The following is a 24,870-nucleotide window of genomic DNA, read 5'->3' on the forward strand; positions in this document are numbered from 1 at the left end:
TTTCATGGTGGCGAGGTCGGATTCATACAAAGAGTTGCACTTGGAGGTAGGCTTCAGGCGGATTCTCATGACAGGGTCAAGGACATCCAGAGTGTTAGAGATAGAAAGATGCAGGTTAGAGAGGGCTGTGTCAGAGTTTGTGTCAGAGTATGAGTCAGCTGCAGGTGTAGGAGAAGGAGAGAAAGTAGCAGCAAAGGTCTCCACTGACACACGCTTCAAGGGCCTGATGACCGATAAGGTAGGTGGCAGTACTTAGGTCGGCTTCACCTGGGGGACATAGAGCTTGAGGTGGGAGGAGAGCAGAAAGTGGTCAGTCCAAGAGAGAGGAGTGGTGAAAGAATTAGAGAGGGGGATGTCTGAGGAGATTTGAACATCCATGGTGTACCTGTAACAGTGTGTCGGGCCAGAAGGTAGAATAGCAAGAGTGACGCAGAGATTGCGGAAGAGCCCAGAGGAGGGATTACAAGCATCCAGGTGGATGTTGAGGTATCCGAGTAAGAGAAGTTGAGGGGTATAGGCAAGGAGAACAGAGGAGAGGCCAGCCCACTCTGAGAGGAAGAAGGTTACCTGTAGAAGGTGGGCACAGTGAAAAAGAGATCAGGAGAGATAGAAAGCCTGCAGACAAGGCATTCAGATTTCCATTGCAGGAGAAGTAGGCATGCGTAGAAATGACAGAAGCAGGGATACAGTCTGGAAAGGTTAGAGCTACTCCACCTCTGGGATGGTTGGTTCTGGGTTTGGAGAGGATCTTGTAGCCATCAGGGAGGAGAGTGTCAAAACTCATGACAGAGCTGGCTGTGAACCATCCCTCGGTGAGAGCGAGGACATCTAGGTCCAATTCTTCTAGGAGGTGGCAGATGTCAGAGGAGTGTTTGACAGCAGAGCAAGAGTTGAGAGTGGCGACATGGAGCAGGTTGCCACATTTGAAAGACTTCAATGGAGGGGTACAGGCTTAAGGTAGACCCTGCGGAAATGGTAGAGGGGCTCGAGAGTGGGAAGAGGAGGGAGGAGGATATGGCAGAGTAGCCAGAGGGGATGAGGAGGGTGCCAGAGAGGTGGTGGAGGAAGGAGGTGGCAGAAGAGCCAGAAAGGTGCTTGTAGGTGCTGGTAGGAGTATCCAAAGATGAAAGGAAAATGAGATGCGGGAGACGCCTATCAAAAAGGAGGAGGTTGGGCTGAGGGCCTTGGACCAAGACATTGCCATTCAGATAGGCATTAATGATGGTATTAGAGGATTGGAAGGGGGTCAAAAGGACCTCCCATTGAGTGCCATTGAATGCCACCATTAATGCGAGAGCAATAAAAAGGGGCGGGAGCAGAAACCATATGAGGGGTCCATAGGTCTGGAAAGGGAATGACAAAGAAGATGTCAGAGTCTGTCTAGAGGTAGCACTGACATGGGTATCAGCGTTAGGGAGGCCTGGGTTGGAGACCAGGATGTCCCTCTTGAATGTCTTCCTTCCAGACTTGGTGAGAGGGACAGGATAGGAAATAGAGTAGCAGTTGGAGAAGGTAGGGGAATCCGAAAGCAACATAGAGGGTGCGAGGAGGAAGAAGTGAAGAGAGGAGGGACACACAGCCAACACTGCACAGGATGCGCATAGGGGGGTCACACAGTAGGGAACACACAGACGAGGCAGGTAGGTACACTCAACAGTATGCAGGAGCTCCCAACAGGGCATAGTTTTCAACACAGCAGCAACGCAATGCAGAACACCCAGATTGAACTCTCCAAAAAGACAGAAAAAAGGCCTAGTTTTCAAACATAGCAGCAATACCAATATCCATACAGGGGAGAAGTGGGAGGCTAACTACTATCCTCAAGTAGCCCTCCCTTTATTTCATGTGTGCCTCCAATTTCAGACCTATCTCTCTTCTCCCATTCTTGCTTAAAATCCTTGAGAGTGGTCTACAACCAATTATCCTTGTTTCTCAATCTCCACTCTGTGCTTCATCTCAACCAATCTGGCTTTTACCCATCTCGCTCTATGCCCATATCTTGAATTCCCTTACTTTGTTTCACTCAAAAGGTTGTCTTAGATACGCTTACTTGGGATTAGACAGGCACCCTACTCTCCTACCTTCTCTAGCCTCTCTTGGATTTGCAAGCTCTGTTCTCCAATGGTTTTGTTCGTATCTTTCTGACCATTCCTGCTCTGTTTCCTGGGCCAGCCATCTTTCTTCTTCATGCCACGTACCTTTTGGTGAGCCGCAAGGCTATGTACGTGGCCCTTTACTCTTTTCCCTAGGTACCTTTCCTCTCTCTTACTTTATTGACTCTTAATCTTTCTTGTCCTTGATACTCCAGTGACTCATTAACTTTCTTCTCATTTTCTTCCTTCTCTGACTCTTTTCACTCCACTGATTTTCTCATTGTGCTGCCATCCAATCGTGGATGGATGTCCATTTTATTCACTTTACTCCTTCTAAAACAGAAATGTCCTTCTCTCCTTCTTTTTCTCTCTCCCCTTCACTCCCTTATACTGGCCTATTATTCCCCCCTTCTGTCCTCACAATCTACCTTTCAGCTTGTAATCTCTGTGTTATTGCTGACTCAGTTTCCTTTTCGCTCTTCATCAGTAACACTGCCCATATTTCTATTCGTTGAGCCTGCCCAAACCTCTTTCCAGGCCACCAAACCTCTTATAATCTCCCTTATCTTTTCTCACCTTGACTACTACTCCACCCTCATCATTGGACTTCCCCACTCTCACCTCCCCCACTTTGCACTGTCTATCTCACCTCCCCCACTTTGCACTGTCTACAACTCAGCAATTTGTTTTCTTTTCTTCCTAAGAACTCGCTCTTTGAAGTCATCCTCCCTTCTCTCCCTCTCACTCCTAGCCTTTGACTTCTGTGTTTCTTTCCCCTTTCTCTGATGTTTCTGTAAATGCTTCTATAGCCCTGCCGCTCGCTACCTCTCCTACCTGCTCACAATCCCCCTTTTGCACCCTCAGCTCTAAATTCCTCTTCCTTCTCTCTGCCCTAACCCTCATTATGCCTCCCTCTATTTCCGATCCTCCTCTCTCCTTGCCCCTAAATACATATTAGAATTCCCTTCCCTTGCCTATCCAATCTCACTTAAAATCTCATCTTCTTTCTTCCCTTACTGACCCTTAACCCAACCATGTTCTCTCTGTTAATTATGTATTTTCATTTTTCTGAATTTTGTACCAAATGTTGTTATCATTTATTCAGCACTTTGGCGAAAGATTTACAAATCTCAAATTACAAATACATATCCGATTTGGTCATTGTTAGCAGGGTTTTTCTGTGCCTACTTCAGCGAGGGATTCTGAGAAGCCAACATAAGCATACATCCAGTGTGTTCGTAAGCCTTTGATCAAACCTTTAAAGTTAGAGTGACTGAACAGTCAGGCTTAGATTCAGAAGGAGGTAGGCTTGGAGTGAAATTGATTTAACAGGTACAAATTCTGTTAAGGTCCATGCAGGTAAGTTAAGCAATGTACTACTTCTTAAACACAATTAGTACCCGGTGAGGGTCAACCAGAATGTAACAAACATTCTGATTGGCCCTCACCGGGCCTTTACCCGACCGGGAATCCCTCGGCTGGGATTCCTTGCCATTGTTCCTGGTGGGGGGCGTGGCAGCCCCTCAGCCAATGAGGAAGCTCGAAACGGGGCCAGCCCCGCTCTGAGTCTGGCCCCACACGGCTGGATGCTGCCATCCTCCCAGATAAGAGTTTGTTTTTTTCTCCCCCCTACCCTGCAAACAATCCCCTCCCCGCCCTCCCAACCCCACTTACCTTCTTATTTCTCCTTTTTCTGGAGCGGACGCGCTGGGAACATTTCTGTTCCCAGTGCGTCCGCTCCCGATGGCCACCATGATTTCCCCTCCCCGGTGGCCATTTTCTTTGACATTTTTTTTTTTTTCTGTTCCGAAAACCTGCAACCTTTCGGAACAGAAAATTTTTTATTAATATCCCGGTCTTGCAGGCCGGGGTACTAATAGCAATAAGCCCCACGCCGCGTGGGCATTACAGAGTCAGGTAATGCCACGGGGCATTACCTGACTCGGTAAAGCCCCCGCGGCGAGGGGCTTATTTCTTAAATATCAACTTCAACATACTACTAGGTAAGTAAAACATCATTAAACATTTGTACATCCATAGTTTGGTGACACCAAAATGGGTTATCTACCACCTTAGTATACAAAACGTTAGACATAGGTGTATGCATAGCAAGTCAGCTCAAATCGAGTGGAAAAGGTGAGACATAGATTGAAAGTCCTTGGAGTCGTTGGTATATGCCAGCAAACTAGAACAATGATCCAGAGTTCTATCTCGACTCTTTAAATGAAGAAAGTTACCAGTCTTTTCTCTAGCTCTGGAGAATGTAGACTACTAATCCCCAGGCTCCAGGAGTCCACTGCCTATGGGGGATAAGTTAGCTACTTTGTAAGTTAGGACTTTGCGACCCGATACAAGTCAGTGGGGTTCGGGTGCTTAAAGCGATATAAGCTATCTTGACCCCAACTCTGATTTTGAAAACCAGAAACAGTAAGGGACAAAGAACTGAGGGGTGGGGGTCAATGTGGCTTACCCTAGGCTTCATTGTAGGAGATTCCCAGGATGCAGATTCGAGGCTTCCAGCGGCAGTTAGGTTAGGTTCAAGCAGAGAAGCCATGGCAGAGAGAAGGATTCTTAATTGTGCTCCCAGTAGCACAGAAGGATCCCTCAGGAGCAGCAGCAGATGGGAGCAGGTGTTATTGTGTCACAGGACAGGGTTGTCGGCACACTCGGGTTCAACGTGTTCACTCTTCGCATTCCAGCAGGCCCTCCCACATGGTGTTTCTAGAGCAGTTTATATTGTTATTTTTTCTTCAATCGACCAAGCCTTCCACAAGCATCTAATGGCTGCATTGTACCACTTGTATTTTGACGCGGCCTGGTCAGTCGCCATTTCATATAACCCAGCATTCACATTTGTATTGGTGGAGAATCCCAAATTAGTCTTTAAAAAATAAACAAAAAATCTTGAATTTCCCTCTTGTGCTATACTGGAGACCCCTCGTTCCACTCTCAGTGCTGTATTCGGGGATCCTCGTGGGATGCCTACTAGGTGCCTTAGACATGTGTTTTGCACCAGTTCGGGGCATTTCGTGTGGCCCTAGATTCTGCTGCCATTCAGGGCATTGGGGGAGCTTTGTTTTATACACCTCGATGCATTTGTCGAGTCTTAAAGGCTCCATACATATAATAACATCGAGAGTCCTTTGACCTTCAGGGAGGTTTCTGCTCCTATGTTCTAAATATGCACATATTTATGTGTTGGTGTTATTAAGTTACCACTTGTCTTTTTTCCCCCAAATACCATAATAGTTTATTTACACTTGTTGATTTTCAGCTTTTGTGCACCCAGGTTTTCTTCAGGATAATGTAGCACCGGCTGGTATGAGGTCCAAAGTTACGTTATCGACAGGCGTATAGGAGTACGCTACATGAAACTGATTTCCATTGCAGAGGACAAACTTTCCTACCTGCTGCATTTGGATCAAAATCTGTCAAAAATTTAATAAACAGAAGAAGGTCCAACGGGCAGCCGTGATTCACCCCTCTATTGGTAGGGAAGGACTTCGTGCAGCGTCCATCCCTCGATGGAAAGACCGATGCTATAGTATATTAAGACAGCATACTCGTACCAAATGTAGGAGCCCCTTTGGCATTACTACAAAGCCTAGTTTCATCCACAGTGCATTGCAGTCATCCGAATCGACCACTAAAAGCTGCATATACGCTTCCTCCACTTAACTTAAAATACTTTTCCACCATAGTGTTCAGGGGAAAACAGTGACCTATTGTGCTGTACCTACTTCAGAGTCCAGCCTGGTAGGAATTTAACTTTGATGTGCCTCAGGCCCATTCTTCTATTCTGGAAAATAAGCACTTCGGAAAGGTTTTATATCACAAATCCAAAAGAGAAACGAGTCAGGAACATACTGGTGGTGACTGATTCTTCCTCTTTAGATATTGGCACTATCGGGCTATGGTTCCATGATCCCGGCGCGCCTGTATTACAAATTGCCTCATATGCTTTGGTCAAGATGGGGGCCCACCATTCATTTAGCCATAAGAAGATCTCTGAATACAAGCCACCAGGACCTGGTGCTTGCCTCCTTTAGTAGAGACTATAGCCCTCTTAATCTCGCCCTTCGAGAAAATAGTATTACTTTTTTGGGGCTTCTTTCTCTTTTCTAACTGTCTGGGACTGAGCATCCCCAAATAGCTCATGGTGATGAGCCAACCATTTAGCAAAAGGGATTGAATTGCAAATTGCCCATCGTCTGCCATCATGCCCTTTCGCCACCAATTTCCAAAACAGTTTAATATTATTGGCAACCGCAGCATCCTCTCATTGTTTCCACTGCTTTATATTGAACTCTTCAATTTTAGTTGTGAACCGGTTCTTGTATTTGACTTTAGCCTCATGCCCCTGGCTTGCATTTTAAGCGTCATACTTTACAAGAGTATTCAGGTTCCTTTCTCCATTCTGCAATGCTTATCCAACTATAGGGCATCTACGGAATGTGGCCGGAGAGGTTGATTTAAAAAAAGCTCTCCTCCCACAAGCTCCATGTAACTCCTCAAACAAGCTAACACACTCATAAGCAGTGCCAGTGCTATTTCACACATCACTGGCCCCTAGCTTTATGATACTAATATTTATTGGCGCCATTATTTTCTCTTTCCCTGGTTTGTTACTAATTCGATTTCTTGGCTTACCCTTATGTTTTGTTACATGTATCTGTTTTCCCCTGGTAGCCTATTACTATCTCCAGTAGGTAGTGGTCACTTTCTGTTTCATTAGCTACCTCACATTTCCAAATGTTCTTAAAGAGAAAGTAGTCTACTATAGAATAGTCAATGATTCAGTATGTTCTCCTCGCTGACCATCACCTTGAAGTGCAGGCTGGGCACTATGCCTGCATATCTGCAGGCCTCTATCAAAGAAAAACTGATTGGTAGGGTTCTGAGGTCTAATGGACAGAACTTTCTCATTCAGCCCAGATGTAGAGCCGTCAAAGCAGAGAAGGGAGCCTTCTTTTCAAAAGCTCCAAAACTCTGGAATAATCTTCCAAAATATCTCAGATTCCAGAGTACGTTACCTGCCTTTAAAAGAGCTCTAAAAACCCATCTGTTTGGATAATAATACCACACCTGTCTGAACTCCCAGGTTCTTCTTGCTCAGTGATACTTTGTTCTGTGAGTGTCCAGCAGTTAGCGCCTTAATGCCTGAGGGTCCATAGTGCGCTCAACAAATGTCGTAATGTAATGTAATGGTCTTTCATCCCTAAACCTTCCATTTAGCTCTTCCAGAGCAAAATCTGACACATTTGTCTAGCATCCTACCGCTTGGTGTCAAACCTGGGGTTGGCACCTGACCTCTGCGGGTTATTGCATACATCTTCCAGTAGAAACAACTTAGTGCCCTCTGTTGGACCCCAGCCAATCTTGACGTTTACTTCACCCATTATAATTATATTAAGCGGCACTCCATTCAGTAGAACGGCACCCAGAATATCCTTCAGTGAATGTAGAAAGTGACTTTTTTGTGGGGGAGGCAGGTTATAAATGTTAAAAATCATCAGCTTCCTATGGATTTCCTCACCATAGAGGGAAAGGGCTGACTCTTGCCGTATTCTTTCTAAATTAAACGGGATCGACTTGCTTACCAATGATACCAGAGACCTCCATTGTTATGTCCGCTCTTGTTTTTGATCGCATTTAAAGAATAGCTGTGATAGCCTTGCAAGGTGAACGCATCCTGAAGCCATGTTTCTTGGAGCTTATAATATCGAAATTTCTCAGGTACAACACACAATCGTCATACCAAGCCTTATTTCTAAAACCGGCCACATTCCACAAAATAAGTGTTAGGGTAATTGCAGGTAAGCTTGAGTCGCCCCTGGTTGCCCCCTCCAAATTATTAGAAGTAAAGATGGTTTGATTTTTGGAATTAGATATGCTTGTAGAACTCATAAAGACCATCCTGTGAAGGCCTTACCCTGCCATACCCAGAGTCCTCCAATGGTTCTTTAGGTACATTTATAACATTCTAAAGCAATATACTTGGATAGTTGCTGGTGGCTAAGATTCCATACTCACAATTAAAGGCCACATCTGGGTTTATATACTCGATACCAAGTGTTGTGTAGGTGACAATATTTTGATTTAGCATCCAGGAATATCATAATCTCCTTTTTCCCTAGTTCCTCCTTGTACTCGATGAAACAAGCAAGTAAGTGTGGATTACTAAAATCGAGCCTGACATTACATCCATCACCATATATAAAGTCATATGGAATTTGCATACATGTAACATTTTTAAAAGAAAGATCTGTGATCTCCAGGAGTTCCCGTATTGCCCATATCAGAGCCCTCCTATACAAGTCTTTATTCCCATGGGTCCTCCCTTTGAACGTACACATTAGATTTGTTTCCTCTATTCAAATTGAGGAATCCTCTTCAGAAAGTCCGCTCCTTTGCATTCTTTTATCAGACTGGGACTGTATCCACTCAGAGCGGCAACGTAATTCCTCAGACGTTCCTTTGGCGCAGAATCAACAAAAGTACTTATAGTTTTCACAACTACTTGGAAAGTCCTTGATGAGTGCATCTTCTGAATGTCAACCTTTGCTTTACATTTATAGTAGACCGCATTTAACCCTCCCTTAGTCGGGACAGCTAGTCCTAGAGCTTTTTCATTAAAATCATCCCCCTGTTTTAGTTCCCCTTCAAGGGGCATTATGATGCCTTCCACCTGAGACTCTACTGGAGGGGATTGACTTGCATGGCACAAGGTCTCGCTATTCCAGGTCATACACTCTCTAGATCGAGTGGTCCACTGTAGATAGAGGTTCTACATCATTTGTCTTGGCTGGGCCTTAGAGGGAAACTAAGTTACCAATCGTCCCTAAACATTTGGTCAGCCAGCACTTGACAAGTCGATTCTCTCCGCTCATTGCCTTTACTGTTTTCCTCAGCTCTTTAATCGGGCCCTCAAGTTATGTGAACCTTATAGTCACATTATCATGCAGTAAGACATAACATTGAGATCCTGGATCTGGGTTCTGTTTGTATAATAATCATTCTGGGTGCTTGATCTTCCAGTCGGATTGTACGAGTTGTCATACCTTAAGTGATGCTCTATATTTAGCACGCTCTCCATTTCCGTGACAATGGCTAACATTGGACTGTCCCTGCCACCCCCATACAGCCTTGGTGCCTCATTTTTTATATAGCAATCCATTGGGTCCGTTATAACCTTAGAAATAATAGGGATAGATGGATACTTGTTCTTGCTCCTCAGCATGGGTATCAGCTTCTGGATTGTTCCCATCTTGAGTGGGAAGTCTCTAGACCACTTTGGAAGTTATTGATCTTCTTGTGGCTCTTCTTCCAGGCCTAGTATTACACAACTCCCCCCCCTCCCCCACTTCATCCATCTTTTCTTGATGTTGACTCAGGCAATTCTCCTCATACAGTCGGTCAATTGAGTGCTCCAGAGCTTCTGGAATTGATCTGTCTGAGACTCTGGAATGGACCGATGATGATGACATATGTCCCGTTGTTAGGGCTTTTGGGGGTGTTGATTGTAAACCATGAAGGGCTTCCCTATGAAGGCCTTCCTTGGGGATCAAAGATATGGAGAATAAGTGGCCCAACATATATTCCTCAGACCCTTTCTTTTAAGTCATTTGTCACCTAGCTTTTTAATAACACACCAACCATCTTGACTAAGTGCTTCCAACATCCTTTCTGCTCATCCTATCCTCGGCATAACCATTTCATCATAGGAGGCGGGGGCAGATTGGGTCTGGGTCATTAAGAGGAACTCAAACTTTAAAAGCGCATTCAAGACTCTATCTCCAGTGGGCGTCTTGTCTCCCTTATCGATTTGTCCTGTGTTATCCCTCTCACCGTCTATTGTTGGTTTCCTTGGCTATGCAAAGCCCATTTGATCATAGACTGTTTTATATAATTTAGTTTACATTTCTCCTTTGACCCTATTTCGGGCCTTAGGGGTAGCAAACCCCTTATCAGCTGTATACCTCTTGGGAGGCATGTTAGACGGACTAGGGTAGTTTTGCCACTCTTTACTCTATATGTAATAGACTTAATTTGTGTGGCGGTATTAAGAGCTGAGTAAGGAGCTAGGCGAAAAGTGAGATAATGGGTAGTGATGGATAGCGGATGAAAGGTAAATGCACCATGCCAATAGCAATAGCAATTGTAAACCATGGAAGCAGGATTGGGACTTGCAAAGGCTGCCAATATCAGTGTAAATTGCAAAACAAGCACTGTGTGTCTTGTGCCACACAGCACCATCCAGAAAAACATATTAACTTGCTCTGCCCTTGCTGCTTTTAATGCTACTTCCCTTCTCAGTTCTCTGTTTTGCCAATTTGCCAGATGACTCTGAGCGTATGGCCCTTAAGGAAGTACATATAGAATGGATGGGATTACACCAGAATAATCCAGAGTCCAAATAATGTAATCAATTCAGGAAGATGGCAAAGTACTGTTTTATTAACAATTATCTAAAACAGGGAGGTTACAACGAACATCAACGGATGTACGCTCAGTCTCTCAATGATCTCCACACAAAATGTGGTTCTTATACACAAAATGCACCAAAGTGACTTCATACTACATGGCAATAGTGAAAAACCTATAAAGGGTCGGGAGTGGTTAAGGGAGACATCTAAGTATACATTTCTAAAGAAGCTAGGATTGTTATTGTCTGTCCATTATCAGGTGGACAACTTATGCCTACCTCTAATAGCATGTAATTTCAGAAACATTAGATACTGTTTTTTAATGGTCTTCAACATATAAGGTCCTTCATTATATGAACTGATATAATTGGTTGACAAGCTTGTGTCATGTCTGGAACATTCGGTTCATTTAGCAGCACGTAAGTCCAGACCTAGGTGCAAGGAGATAGGACATGATACTACCTCACCACCCAATTAGCCAAGCATCTCTCATCACCAATTCCTTCTGCCATGAAATTGTCTTTGTACTTGGCCTTGCAGAGTATACATGTCTTTGAGAATGCACAGGAGTGAGGGCACTCGCTATCGTGTCTGGAACTCCAAGTTCAAACTCTATTTCTATCCTTGGCTCACGTGACAGCAGACCACGATTTGGTACATTTTGCAGCTTTTAAATGCTCTAAATGAATCAAAGCTTGACATTCTTTGTGTTCTTTCTTGTACCTTAAAGTGAGAAGTTTCATCCTCTGCATACTCGTTATTCTTCAGAGTAGATAGCTGACCTCAATTTCTAGAATCTTGAGTTCAGGCCAGGCAGCCTCGCCACACAGCTCCAGGAGCCTGTTATTCTTGCTGCAACATACTTTTCCATTCCTGCTTCATGGTTTCTGTCTTAATTAATTCATGATACCATGAATATGCATTCTGTTCATTACTCATAGCCAGCTTCTATGAGGACTTAATCTACCTTGCGTTTCAGCATCTGTACATTTATTGAACGTTTGTTCTCTGCAGCACTTAATGCACATGTAATCTTCTTTTATACGTGATCCTTACTTCATCATTATCTCTCTAGAATCTATAGATCATCTTCAGCCAGTATCTCGAGACGTCATACACACTTTCTTATGAAGTCACTAGCTCCTCTTCTTTGCTCTTTCTCATATTCCTTCAGGGAGTTCCTCCTGCAGGTTGTTGTCACTTCGGGGGTACATTCGATAAGTTTATCTTAATGGGTATCTTCTTCCAAACACTCACTGTAGCATTGGGACGACAGCTGGTGTCAAACACGGCACAGTCTCAGGTCTCCAATATAGGGAAGGTAGGGGTGGGATCTCCTGCAGATGTATATAGCTGCTCCTCTACAACTCATTTCACGACTGCTCCCGATTTCCCCCACTTCCTTGACACCCAACCTTTTGTTTGAAGTACCAGTGTCAATTGGACTCTTACCTTATAGGTCCTGAGCAGCCCTGTGGGATCCTGATAGGGCCTGTTCTGGGCCGTGCTCTGAGTGACCTTGCCTTCCCCCCACTAAATTCCAGAGGCCTGGCCTCTACTAGCAACACTGGCTCCCGTGGGTGTCCACTCCATGCTTGATTGGAGTCTTCCTAGCTCTGATCGAAGCCATCAATCCAGAAAAGGACTCTACCACATGCATGATCTTTAGATAGGAAAAGCCTGTCAATCCATCAAGCCGTTCTGTGTATGGCAATGGTCAGCAGCCGCTTCCAACAACTTCTGTATGCCGAGTACTCAGTTTATATTCTACCCATTTTTGATCTCTTATGCAGAAGATACCCATTTGTATGTTCATATTTTCTACCAGAAGAACCACTTGTGTAACTTGAGCTACGTCTCAAAGTCTGTAAATCCAGGCTTAACAATAATTGCCTTTAGCTGAATTAGTCCTAAACAGAATTCATTTTAATCGGCCTTAATAAAAATAATGTGTTATTTCCCCCTATTCTTCTTGTTCTCTTTTTCTCTCTGGCCTCTCCCCATTTTCTTGGCTCATACGAAATCTTGGTATGTTAATAGAACCCCCTATTTCCCGATCTCGGGAGGATAGCTCAGAGGCAACGTGCTCGCCTTGGAAGCAAGACAACACGAAGCAACACTAGAAACCTCTGGCTTATTAAGTGCGTTATAAATAACCAATCATATCATATGCCCTAAATGGGCAAAGTCATGAAAGACTTTTTTTCATCTCAGACTGCTCAAATGTATTGTCCCTTACAGCCCAGCTTATCCCAGGTCCAATGTTATAGGAGCCCACATACACTCTTGCTTAGTCTACAGGTCCTTATAGGCCAGGCTCCATCATTCTGTCCTGCACCTCCTTCATTCAGCACAGAGTGCCAAGATCAGCTTTTGAATGGACTCCGATTATGTGGTCACGTTGCTGACGACTTGCCTCCCTGACTTGACACTAAGCATTGAATTCTCTTCAAAATCTTGCACCCAATCCTAAAATATCTCAGTGGACATCATCCCTCGAAAAGCCTAAGACCATGGCTAGGCTGTGCCCAGGTATAAATCCAGCACTCGCTGAGCTAGACATTTTCAGTGTGTGGACCAGGCGATGAAATGTGCTCCCACTTCACATCAGGCTAGAGTCCAACCATTAACATTTTAGAAAACCTATCTTTTCATCAAAGGCCTCCTTTTCTTCCCTGTGTGGAAAACCAGCTCAGATGGGCTATTTATTACACTAAACGCTATAGAAAGGATCCCACTCACTTCCTCACTCAGTTCAGATTTCGTGCGCTATACCATTTTGGTCAATGTTCTTACAATCAAAAAGCATACCATAGTTTCTGAAACCACGCCTTTTTTCCTACCATTTTTGATTCAAGTCCTTTGATTGCTCTTATTGGAGCCCATTATTTTCGATACCTGTGTTGTTTATGTGGATTGTTTCTAAGTCATTCTCTTGCTCAGATTCAAGTCCATATTTTATCTTTCAGATCTTGCATTTATGTATCTTATCAGGAGAACTGGCTGCTAGCATAATTGGCAGTGCAATCATGGCCAAAGGAGTATTTAGCACAGCGTCCTACACTGGAGACAATTCCCGCCAAAAGGATGGAAGCCTCCCAGTAGCCCAGGCTTTCAGGCAGCCTCCCTTTCATGCAGCGCCAGGCTTTCAACTCTTTATGCAGGAGGTATGAGGAAAAACACATCCACACTTGTTGTTACTTCACACCTGTACAGCAGCAGCCGGGCTTAATGTGCATGACAATAAGAAAGACACATTTCAGATTCAATTAGTGCTTTTTGGCCTGGCCCTCAAATTTCGCAAGGTGAACTTTCCAAATGCAAATGGAAATTTCTATCAACTTCTTAATGTATGACTTCGGCCGGCTGCTGTAATTTAAATGATAAAGCCCTAGTACAAGCGGCACTCTAATTGCCAGAGTCTGTCTGAGGCTGATGCGTGCAAGCCTTCGTTTCAGCATCTCATCTAAATAAATTAGCAGATCCCAGTGCAGAGTGGATGACGAGTAACTCAAGGTAATTCTAAAAGTCATTGGGCCTCATTACGAACATGGTGGTAGCCGTGCTGTATGGCAGGCACGGCTACCGCCATGCTCGCTACCGGCACCACCTCCCGTGATTGGGCAATAACTGGCCCATTACGAGATGAGTGGGCCGGTAATTGCCCATTCGCGGGTGGTGGTGTTGCCGGGCTCCCCATAGGACAGAATGGGGGTCGGGAGAATGGTTGCACCAGCATCGCTGATAACGGTGCGGGTGCAATCACAAGTTCTGCTTGCAGGTGCCGCACCGCCCTGCAGGTAAGGGCTGTCAGGAACCCGCGAGCAGAACTCGTAATGTGGTGGACCGGTATGAACAGTGCCGGTGCCTTAGCGGCACCGTTCATACTGTGGCTGCCACCCTTACAACGAGGCCCATTGAATCTTAGCAACCATAACCAAGGCGTCGATACGCCCCATTGTTTAATGATCTTCGTATGGCTCCAATCCCTTCCATGTGCCATTCCATGGCAGGTGTTTGGTGTACCAGCCCCTCTGATAGAAAGTAATTTCTTTGCGTGCATGTGAAAGTGTTGAGGTGCCTTTGAACCGAAAAGCTGACTTTGATTGGATATTGCAGAATGGGGTGCTGTAATAGTGTACTTCGTTGCTATTACTTTCATTATTGTCAGGACCTACTAAGATCGCTAGGAAAACCTAGACTGCATTGCACTGTCAGGAAGTTTATTTGAACTACATTTCCCAGGAGGGTGTGAGCCACCGTATTATTATTTTCGGCCAGTATGGGCCATTTCGTGTTGTCCTGCTAGATGTCCTGCCAACTGGTAAGGCGTCAGTATATATTCCCTCCTACTGTTGTCTCGAGTAAACTATGCCAGGTATAGAGCCATTGGAGCAGATGACAGTGGGCAGCCTGTCTGTATCCAATAGGAACTCGAGGGGGACTCCAGATGAGCGGATCTGTGCAATATCAGGACGCGCCTCTCTGATTCTGCAACGCTATTTGACCATGTACTTCTGAAGTACAGTAAAAGACTTACCTGGGGAGCAGGTGGCTCTTCCGGGCGCCCCAGCTGCCCGTTTGGAGAATAGAAAAAGCCCAACTTCTGTACCATATACCGGGGACGATTGAGTGGAGTTCGTGACGGTCGAAATAGCAGATAAGGGGGTTAGCTCTGCCCTGCGCCCCCTGAACAACAGGGTGCTGCTGCGGAGGATAAGAGCAAAGGTAGGGAACTGGGAGAGTCTGGTATGTCTGTAAAAGTGAGTGCTGGCCAGCGGGATAGCCACCATCCTGCGAGAAAAACAGGAGGGGTGGGCTGGTCCAAGTGCACTGCATCAGGCATGACGGAATGGCGATTTAGGGGATCATACATGTCATATGGGAATGTTAAGTGTTGGCATCATCCTCACTACTCCAATTTTAACGTGACACAGCCAATCCAACAATGGACACCCTATTAATAACTCTACGAAACACGTCAACACTTCTGGTGAAAAATGACATACAAATGCCATACCTGCAGTGATGATTACTGAAGTTCCACCTATAAAGTGTGTAGCGTTAAATACACACTCTCTTGTGAAACATTCTACAGAGATCGCAGATTATATTGTGATGCAGGAAGTCGATATTTGTGCCATCTCCGAGACGTGGTTGCACAGTGCCACTGGACCAGCGTTGTCTTTGGAAATACCAGCAGTCTATGGATTATTTTGAGCAGATCGGACTGATGGTAGAGGAGGAGGTGTTGGCTTAATCTGTAGGAATTCACTGGACATTCCTGAGGTGGGTCTAGAGAGTCTGCAGGGCTGTGATATTAGTTACATCCAAATACTGACAGACCCTAATACAACTCTTAACTTGATCCTTATCTATCGATCACCGGGGCCCATGATCGACTTTCATGACCAGTTTTTTGCGATGCTTTTACCGCTATTGAAGGTCAATGGAAAATGTATAGCATGTGGGGACTTAAATCTTCGATTAGCTGATGATGCTGACACTACTGCATTTTCAGTCGAATCTACTCTGGCGAGTATTGGCTTTAGGTAGCATGTCCGTGTGCCTACCCACGTAAGGGCTAATACCTTGGACTGAGTATCTAGCTATAATGTCAGCATTTTAGATCTTAGTGTAATCTGTGTTCTTGGTCGGATCACTTCGTCATCCATTTCAGGCTTCAGAGACCCTCCTCAGTTGATAAAGAAGAAAACCTGTAATATCACCCTTCTGTCACATAATACATTTGTGTGCATGGCTGAAGCAATGCTGCCTTTTATCGATCAAGTGACCCATGGGTTGGAAAATTATGACATAGTAGAGGAGTTGGCTTCAGCATATCAAACAGCCTCATCAAACACTGTGGACCAAATTTCCCCTGCAAAAATTGGCCGGGGTGCGGGTGCATCTCCACATTTTGTGCACATCCTGTATCGAGAAAAAGGACACACACAAATGTGTGGGGTCGTGCCCAGTCATTTTGCTGTGCCTGTCACCAGCAGGCATAAGGAGAGAAATGTGTTGTCTTAAACTTCTTTGATTAAGCATGAAAGGCTCTTTTGGACTTATCCTGCCGAAGTGCCCTCGAGAGGGTCCACATGCACGACGAGAAGAAGTGAACACATTATTGTGCCGTGCAATCACAACTGACAATAATTCAATGTGGAAGCTGAGCACTGTTTGTACTGCCACCAAGAAATGCGCAATTCACCTATGTGAATCAAGTGTTTCAAAAAACACACCGAAAGTTGTGTGAATGCAAATGAAGGGTTTGCAATGTATCAAATGAACATTTACTGCAATGAACATTGAAAATTGCAGTGTTCACATTGCAACTTTTTGTGATTTGCAATAGAATGGTGGGGATCCAGCACTTAAGTTCTACATTCACACATGGGGAACTCCAGAGGTACAAGGAGCAATCTTGCGTGACAGATCCATTCATCCCTCAAATTTGTTTTGAGACGTAGCGTCATTGCTATACATTATGACTGCTCTCCTTTAAGTAATGGGTCTCAATAAAGTCTGCTATGAAAAAGCAAATGCAGGGAAGGAAATGTGCTGCCCTTGGTTGACATTTTTTTCTGCGTTCGCTACTGTGTGCAATGAGGTGAATGTCCAAAACTAGCCCCACTAACATTTATGTGACTGCCTGTGCCCAACAGGCTGCCCAAACCCTGTTTGACTCAACCCAGTTTGTACACTGGGTTACATTGAGGAAGGTTTCAGCAAAGTCACAGCTCAGTGCTGTGACTTTTCTTTCCCATATGTCTGGACTGTGGGATATATTGAACCCCTCAATGCATTGCCCCACATCACTGAGCTGCATTTGTGCAAGAAATAGCAACCTGGCTGCGCTGGCTCCTGTGCGCACCAGGACCTCAAACATGTGTTTTGGCAGCAACAGAAAAATGGCTGCACCATCTTGCCTCACACACTTCAGGCAAAATGCAACTAGGGGACATACTGAAAAGGTATGCCAGTGTGTTCTGAGACATATATATGGAATCAAGTAAACCGGCAGCACTGCATTGTTGCAAAAGCCAAAAATTCCCCTTCAGAATGAAACTTTTCTTCACACTTTAAAAATGCTGTCTTATGCTATTTCCATCGGTACATTCTGAAACCACTGTGATGGAAATGGCCCTGCCAGGCCCAGGATAAGTCATTGTGCCTCAGAAAAACCGGGCATAATTCCTGAATGACAGGTCCTGTCAAAGTAGATTTAAAAGAAATCAACAAGCTACTTTCTTTTCACCTGCACGGGAACAGACGTTTATTTCCTGACAAAATGTATCCAGGTGCAGTAGTTCAAAGAGACTTTTTACTTTCTGATACAGGTCAAGGATAAATGTATCTATACTTTAGATAAGAGTCCTGCCGCAAGGAAAATGACTACAGCTGCAAAAACAGTGGCAATCTGAGGATATGCAAACCGAATTAAAGAAAGAAATGATAGCAGTTTTTAACACATGTGGAAAAATGGGCTGTGCTGACTGAAGAGAAAAAATGACCTGTTTAAAACTAATTTGTTAATGAAAGCCTGCTTACTTAGCCATGTAAAGGAATTATGTTAGTGGTGATAATACACACACAGGATATATTCTGTCATAGGTTTATTTCAAGAGCCAACGTAAGAAATTAAACAGTTTAAAAAACATAGGCTAGAGTTGCAAACTCTCCGAAAAACCTGTTATTCCAGTTGCTGGCCATGAAACTCCTCCAAGGAAGGGAGATACACCTTAAATCCAGGACACGTAGGTGCGAAGTGCCAGCTTGAAAAGCTTTGAATGGGATAGGACAATGAAAGTTCACCTGCTCATCAGACATTCGTCTGTGTTCCAGGCTGGGACAATAGCAGTCCTGGGAAACTCATCCTGTCAAGTGTAAAGGGGCAATAAAACCTTCAATTAAGACTGGAAACCCCCTTGCCTGGAAGGAAATGGCATCTGCTTGCAGTTGGAGAAAGAAAAAAAAAACAGGATCTAGTAACAAAGGGACTGCCTTTTGGTGCCAGAGACAATGCTATAAAGAAACTTTAAATACGTTTATTTCTGTAACAAGAATTAGCAATAATTTAAAAAGTGTGCAGTTTTAAATCTAATTTTGTGGGCCATCTTTTAAAACTTGGTAAAACTGATGGCCGCATGGGGAAGAGAAGTTATGAAATATGACAGATTCCCAGGAAAGTATCAATGTGGCAAACATAAGATTTTGTACATGCATCCTTGGGGACAATTTGCATTTGTGTATAAAACCGTGGAATTGTAGGCCAGATATTTAATGTGTAAAATTACCAAAATGTGTCAGAAAGGCGAAGCAAGGTCACACAGACCTGAGGATTGGATGGAAATGTGATGCTGTTACGCTCACCTGGTCTCTGCGGAGGCGTTGGGGCATGGTTGCAGCCCTCCCTGAACTTGAATCACCCCCTTCAGGCCTCTCCCTCAGTAGAAAAGCTGTGAGCGGTGGTATGTGGTGATACTGCTCCTGCATAGTGTGTGAGTGCACCAATCTGTGATTTTTGTACCCCTCGAACCCTTCACCCCAAAGTACGGTTTCTGTGAGCCTACGTCGAATGGGATCCAGTTTCTTCACTGATCCCTGATAAGGATTAGTCCAGTCCAGCTCCGACTATGCTTCTCCTTATGATTGGTAAATCTTTCTTGAGCTCTTATGATGCTGTTCGTTCTGTTTAATGTATTTTTATGTTGCTCCTCTTTATGCCTGCAAAAATGTCTCTCTTCTGTTTTCTTCCCTTAGATGGAAATGCGGCCTCAATGGAGCCGTGAGACGCTAGACGCGGCCGGATGGAAGATGGATGCTGCTACCGCAATGTTCAACAGCAGGTAAGTGATGGTTTAAGGAAAGCGCAAAGTATGAATGTTTTTTCGATGTCTAAACTTGTCTTCTATTTTTCCTTGCAGGCGCTGCTGTCGACGATGGAGCGTGTCATGCTGCGGTGCCAAGATGAAGATTTTGACGGTCCGGAAAGTGTAAAGATGAATATTTGGTTAGCTGAAGAGATGTACAGGTAAGAACAGCTTCCCCCAGTTGGTAAGTATGCTAGCAGGAAGCAGGATGTCCAGGAAGCAGGATCTTCAAAGGTAAGTCTGACCTCAGGCGACGGTGAGCGTTACGCTGCTTGCAAGTACAGAATAACGCAAAGCGTCTGTCTTGAGGGTCAGGGCAGCTTATATAGCTGAGATCATGGGCACGCCCATTAGGGCTGGCTTACCAGCCACACCCTGCCACTCCTAGAGAGTGAGCATGTACAAAGGCAATCCAATAGCAGCCACACCCAAGAATCCACTAGGGGATGCTTAATGGATGGAATGTTCAGGTTTAATGCATCTGAAGTGCTATGTGCATATTAAAAGCTTTTTGGTGTTAAAAGGATGTTCTTGTTTACTTTTGTTCATGAGCCTGGTGCCAAAGGCACCAGGACAATGTCCACCCAGGTCTCCTGTGCATGCAACCCCTCCATGCCTGTACCCCTTACTTCATGACCATGATAGATGCACATAATATGTGAACTGTGTGTATAATTTGCCAAGAGATTGCAAGTGAAGAAATGTATGTTTTTGGCAAAATCGGATTTAAAGTAAATGTAAATGTAAATGTAAAGTAAATATGGGAGTGTTGGGACATTGTCAACCTCACTTCATAAATCTAACATCATCCCCTTAGAAATCCAACCAACTGAGAGCGTGGTGGAGACTAGCCCCCCTGCCCAATCCAAGTGGTTTAGGGGCGGGCGTAGTTAACCCTGCCCAGCTTCTACCTTGATGATGTCATGTTGCATGATAAATAAGGGTCCCTGACAAGACACAAACACAGGCACTGATTCCTGATTTCCTACGCCGGCGTCCTGTTCCTGTCTGTTCCTGTCTTCATCTTGCATTAATCCATCTAAACACCAGATCCCAACCTCAAGGCCAAGCATTGCTGATCCCGCTTCAGCTGGGCCTCAATTCTAAAATAATCCCAACAACCAAGAGAAACACTGTGGTGTTTTGGGAAGCATCCTGAATTAACCTGGCTTGCCACTCACTGCATGCTGCTGCTATCCTGCTGCCCTGATGACCTACAGTATCCAGTAACCAGAATTGCCAGTCCAGAAGAACTATTCTTTGGTATCCAGTCCATGCTCAGCGGACCCTGTCCCGCAGATTTTGTCCGGCTGTCCTGTGTTAGACCAGATCCATGTGGCGACCAGTACCGCTGACTGTCCAAAATCCGAACTAAAAGTGGACTGTGAGTATCAATAGGAACCATAGAAAACGTAGTATAACTTGCCTTGCCTTGCCCTTAGTTCCAATCTCTAAGTCATCCTATACTTATCCTGATAACTAGTAATATTGTCAAAATCATTCTTGCCCTGTCTTTGATTCCTTATGCTAGCGCCAACATCTTTAATAATTTGGTCTTGTAAAATCCTAAGCCACTATTCCTATCTCGAGGGATCAGACTGGTTCTGCCAGGGCGGGCGCGGAGGTGCCAGGGTTGAACTCGCGAGTCAACCCTGGAGCTTACTGTGTCTCAGTCTGGTAGCCTAGCCTGAATGCTCTAGTGTAGAGTAAAACTGTCTTGTCAAAACTGATTTCTCTTCCTTTTTCGTGCCTTCATTTTCTCAAAAATGCACCTCACTAGATCTTGCATAACTCACTCAATTTACCATATAGAGACCTAATTCCAATTCCATATTGTACCTACGATCCATAGCTACACCACAACACAAAAAACAATACAATATTTCACCCGTTTTTATGAAAAACCGTTTTGGTAAATTCAGGCGGGAATTGCAAAAATTTGCTAATTTTAGAACGTGTCATTTTGATTATAAACTGTTTTCAATCTTCCATTCAATTTCGAATTGTAAGCTTTTGCTCAATCCATTGCTGGTGATTACTAGTATCTTTCCAGTGTTGCTCCAGTAAATAATTGTTTTTGTTTCAAGAGTTTTATACACATTCATTCATTTATTCATCCATTTCCGAGTGTCATTTTTAGCATTGCCAGGGTTTAAAATCCATTTTTCTCTCTTGTTTGGAGAGGGAAAGTCAGATTTCTACTGTTTTCCCTTTGTCATTCTCGATTACCTGCTGCTTCTGTTTATCCACATGTAATTGATTATTTGTGGGTTGCGGGAACCTTGAGGGGGAAATTCTAACTCGTCCTATCTTACCTAAAATCAAAAAGGGCTATTCCTTGGTGTTTTGTGGCTGTGTCAATAGAAGGCTAAACTAAGTGCATTGCTTACATTCCTATTGTTCTTATCACCCCATTGGTGATTGCTGCCCCATATTAAAAATTGTATGATTTCTTTTAATTTTCAAATAAATAAATACATTTTATATTTTATTAACCAGCCTGGTTCATGGTCCATTGTGACCCGGGGTATTTGAAAAGGGGGTGTGATATGAGTGGTGGACCATCTCAATATTCACTCTAATCTAACATAAGCATTTCAATTGCGCGCTGCATACTGGGCCGAGACTAAGGTGTGTGTCGCCTGATTGAAATCCTTAAGAGGACTTATGAAAAGACTAGCAGGGGTACCCGTGCTTCACATGATAAGTCCTACTTCAGTCCTAGTTTGAACTTTATTCAATTAACGAATGTAGATGATGATGTTGCATGGTTTTTTGAGTTACCCAAATAACAATGCATGGAGGTGACCAAGCGTTGTTTCTTATGGTCAGTTTGAGTTGTCATGGTAGGCCCTTCTAACTACTACCATGTTTGAGAATTGTATTGCATGGAGAGGTATGAGGAGTTTCATTTGTACTGGCCGCCCCGCTTTGCCTGCTGCCGTCATTGGTATACTATTATCCCAAATCAAATGCTTCTTTGTAGACAATATTGCTGGCCTTTCCTGAGAATAAACTGTCTTTGTTTCTAACTCCGGAGCAAGCCACATAAAGCTGACCAACTAATCCCGTAAATCGATACATGCAAGTAAACTAAGATCAAGATCTGAAATAACAAACAGAGCTGACTGTGATCTAATTATAGTCCTACATCTCCAATAGTGAAAATATGTTTTTTCTTTTTCTCTCAAATGATTTACAATATAAAAATATATGCACAAGTGATAACACCTCACTTCACTCATTAGAATACATGCATACCATGCTCATCATACGCAACCATTCATTCCCACCCATCCAAAACCAATCACGTATAATACATCAGCCCTTTCTATGTACAAGGGCAAGAAACTAACAACATATATTTACTACTTATCATACACCTATATCTCTTTTCACAGTGTGTCTATTGCTTAACAAAATGTTGTCAACACGTTTTTCAGCTGGAATTTGTGAGCCTTTACATATGGCTATATGGTGCCCGGGCCTTCATCAGGATGTGAGCAGAATGTGCAATATACACCACTCCTAACATTATCTTGTATTTGTGGGTGTTTACAAGAAAACATATCTCGAACATTAGAATGTGTGCTCTGTCTATACTATCAATTACTATTGAACACATCAGCACACACGTTTTACAAATCAATTAATTCATAAGCAAAAAACCTTGTCACTTAATACAACGGCAATACACCTTGATGCATTCCTATAATAGTTATGCTCTGAGCCTTCGTCTCTTGTCTGTGAGTCCTTAACTGCTAACTGACCCTCTTGTGAATGCACCCTCCTACTAAGTAAAAAGGTACTAGAGGAAGACCTGAAACACCTCCATGTCTACTCTGTTAATTCTAAGCAAGATTCTCCAGTGGCTTACCTGCAGCCTGCACATTCTAATTGTTCCAAAAGACTCCTAAAGTTTGGGATGGACCTGCAAATAACCATTCACTTCAGCCCTGTTGGATTTGATGCTGTCAGTGTCAAATAGTATCTGCAAAAAAACACATAATACCTACTCAGTGTCTCTATTTAGCACACAGCTGCCTGTATTGTATAGTGTGCCGTTCAATGTCTTACCTGTGAACTGGGATCTTCTTCACACATTGCGATTCCTCTGGCATACATTCAAAAACTTCCGTGGGAAATGAAGTTTCTGTAATGATCTTGAGAGATTTACCACGATGTGACGGACAATGTCAAATGTGGACACTATTGAAGCGACATGCACCGTTTCCTGTCACCCGGGTGACTACAAAAGCACCATTTTGTGTCACCCACATGACTTTAAAAGTGAGTGCTGCTAATGTCAGCTAGCATGCTGATAGTGTGGAAAGTTTAGGAACAATGAACTATGTAGAACTACGGCAGAACCGTGGCGCAAAGACCTATGTGGCAGGTGTAAGCATTGCAGAAATCAGAAAAAGGTGTATTTTATATGTGTTGGATTGTCTACGTCATGGAACCTACACACATGCTAGATTTCAGGTTTGTAGCATGTTGGGAAAAATGCTGAACCTTTCGAATAGACACATATCCACAAAGCATATTTTTATACATTTTACATTGTCTACACCATGGAACCTACCCAAATGCCAACTTTCAGGTTTGTAGCATGCTGGGACGTGTACTAAACATTTCAAACAGACACACACACATATCCACACATTTCCCTTATATATATAGAGAGGGTTTTTCTACAATAAGCCGTTATTCATCACAAGTCCTATCCTTAATACCTGTTTGACATTTCAGATCATTTTGACCCAATCACTCAGATTTCCTCTGTTGCTATTTCTGTGCTAACTGGTTGAAGCGTGCTGTCTTTTGTCTGTACTGTACCTTCTGTACTTGCTGTGGCTGTGTTTTTCACACTCTCCTTATTGTTTCCAAAGCTCACACGATGAATTGATTGCATGAGGCCTGAGGTCAGCCTGGATACCACAAGGAGAGCCCTAGTTACACAAGTCCTTACCTCAACTATATTTAGGCATATCTAAGTTTGGATCTGATTAAATCGAGAATCTGGAAAATTAAACCTTTACCTTCTCCGCCTCTGCTGGGATGGGAGTTCTTCCCAAATCTGGCCTGAAGACAGACATGCGGCGGGTTTGTGGGCTCATTTTCCTTGTGTATAGTATGGGGAGCTCTGGAAGATCAAATACCTGGTTTCCTTGAACCCAGAGCTGAAGGTCCTCCCGCAAGTAACCTAGAATACACATGTCTGTTCTGTGAAATGTTCCTCTTTTGAGAGGTTTAAATGGAAAATCCCACGTAAGCAACGCGTGGAGTAGCTTGAAGTGTGCAGCCTTGATATTTTTGCGGCTGGATTATGGTATGCTGTTGTTTCCCATTTATTGTGCGGTGTTCGGTAGGACTTTCAAGAGTTAGCAGTTACGGCCTATCACCCTCTATTTAACAGCAGCAAACCATGTGTCTTGTTTGCCCATCTGTGGTAGTGAGCAGTATAAATATCCT

General features: G+C 43.9%; 1 protein-coding gene across 1 annotated transcript in view; it reads left to right on the forward strand.

Annotated features, from left to right (window-relative positions):
* The window catches only part of CHST8 (carbohydrate sulfotransferase 8), a 1,469,505-nt gene that overhangs the window by 1,089,459 nt on the left and 355,176 nt on the right, over positions 1 to 24,870 (forward strand). The gene's annotated exons all lie outside the window — the stretch shown is intronic.

Source organism: Ambystoma mexicanum, chromosome 1q (assembly GCF_040938575.1).
Source record: "Ambystoma mexicanum isolate Mex_15411 chromosome 1q, UKY_AmexF1_1, whole genome shotgun sequence".
In the NCBI taxonomy this organism is placed as follows: Eukaryota; Metazoa; Chordata; class Amphibia; order Caudata; family Ambystomatidae; genus Ambystoma; species Ambystoma mexicanum.